This window comes from Hydra vulgaris, chromosome 02 (assembly GCF_038396675.1).
Source record: "Hydra vulgaris chromosome 02, alternate assembly HydraT2T_AEP".
In the NCBI taxonomy this organism is placed as follows: Eukaryota; Metazoa; Cnidaria; class Hydrozoa; order Anthoathecata; family Hydridae; genus Hydra; species Hydra vulgaris.
In genome coordinates, this window is record NC_088921.1 from 46,285,510 (window position 1) to 46,287,500 (window position 1,991).

General features: G+C 28.1%; 1 protein-coding gene across 1 annotated transcript in view; it reads left to right on the forward strand.

Annotated features, from left to right (window-relative positions):
• Positions 1 to 1,094: 1,094 nt before the first annotated feature.
• The window catches only part of LOC136076985 (DNA-directed RNA polymerase I subunit RPA43-like), a 40,846-nt gene continuing 39,949 nt past the window's right edge, over positions 1,095 to 1,991 (forward strand). Inside the window, exon 1 of the mRNA XM_065791117.1 lies at positions 1,095 to 1,991. This exon is cut by the window's right edge and continues 950 nt beyond it. The gene's annotated coding sequence lies outside the window, so the exon portion shown is untranslated.

A 1,991-nucleotide genomic window follows, 5' to 3' on the forward strand; every position in this document is an offset into this window, starting at 1 on the left:
ATCCGCTGGGTTTTTTCTCTAAATTTTAAATTTTAGTTACAACAAATTGTAATGTTTTGAAAAAACAAAGGACTTGGTGATGAGGCAAACCTGTCTTCTTTTCGTCCTTGCCATCTTTATATATATTATAAAACAAAAAACTTGTAAATATTTGTACGACTGAATAAATGAATTGAAAAAAATTAAAAAAAAATCTTGGGGGGTAATTTCGCATTATTGAAATAACGTTACCTCAAAATGGTGCTAAATCTGTTTTGTTTTTTTAAATAATTTATACGATTATAAACATGTAAACACTTTTAACCTGATATTTATTGAACAATTATAATTATTTTTAGGCATTGTTTCGTTATTTACATTTATTCAGTTTGCTTTATTTAAAATTTAGTTAATTACTTCTCAATTGTTCAGAACAAAGTATCCTATCTTGATGTCAACGTCGGATCTGGGAAAACAATAAACGTCGGCTCGTCGATTGTTTTTTCAGATTATAGTGAAGATTTTATCTCAAACTTTTTATATAAATTTTGGAAATTTTAGACAATCATACGATATTTGAAGATCTAAAACAATTTCCCCTCCTGTTTCCAGTCGATAATTGTTCTACACAATTCGCAGAGTACTTGTGCTACCCGAGAATCATTGATATTGATCTTTGTCTCGTATAGTTGATATAATCAATCTGCTAATTTAGTTGCAGCTTCCAAAAAAGGCTAGCCTATAATGACTAGCCACTATTAACATGTCGAAAAGTTATTGGCTTGTTATTTATAACGGCTGCTTCTAATAGTTGACTAAGTAACCGATGAGTCAAACTCTAACGAACCGCTAAAAAAATGCCTTTTTAAGGTTCATTGCAAATCCTGTACTATATTATGTAAATTCTAAACTATTAATATAATTTAACCAATATAATGAAAAATGTATTTCAAGCAAAATAACAACTTCAAAAAAAGTTTTTATTTCTAAAAAGATTTGTAAAAAAATACTACAAAGTATATTTAGAACTTTCAATATTTCATCAGTAGCGCTTCAATATTTCATCAGTAGCGAGACCTTTCAATATTTCATCAGTAGCGCTAGTTTAAGTGCGGTTATGCAAAATAAAAAAATTTTTATTTGTGTTACAAAAGTATAATTTTTAATCAATTAAGGTATTGTTGCTTTTAGTTATCATTGTCTGTTTTTTAAAACAGGAAGTAAAAGTTAAAAGTATCATGCTTTTGTTTATGCAAATGACTTTCATACGACAATAAATTTTTATCACTTTTAAGTTCCAGAAAAACAAAGAGCTGGAAAAACGATTTCATTATTTTATTATTAATACGTTGGAAATCATACACATGGTTGTCAAATCTGTCAGTTGAATGGCCGGTTCTGCAACTTGATATATGAACATTTATGCAATTTCTCAAACTATTTGTTTTTCCCGTATATGTTGATTGACCGTCACACGATAAACATTTAAAATAATAAATGAAATTCTTGCTGTTACAAGCAACGTGACTTTTAATGTTCCAGACAGTACCATTGTTACAAATTTTTTTTACATCTTGCAGGTAAAATAGACAAGTTTTGCAACGACTATCATTACATTTTAAAATTCCTATATTTTTATTATTAAATGGTACGGAATTAAATTAAGCAGAAGTAAGTTGTCTCAGTAAATTTGGTGGTTGTTTGTAAGCTATTACAGGATTAATATTATAAAAATTTTTATTGTTGTATTCTTTCACTGGAGAACTGCAAAGAAGATTAGTTTTAGTTAGTATAGGCTGGCAGTTTATATTACTGTAAAATGTAATGAGTAAAGGAAAAATTTATTTAGCTTTCTTCTGTTGAGCTGGTGATTGCAGTTTTGCATTATGAAATGCTTTTTCAATAACTTTATCCGGGTAATTGCATTCTTTCAGCCATAATGTAAACTCTGCTAAACGCAATTTTTCTGTGGTATAATCAGATGTATATACAATTATTCTTTTTGCAAGATT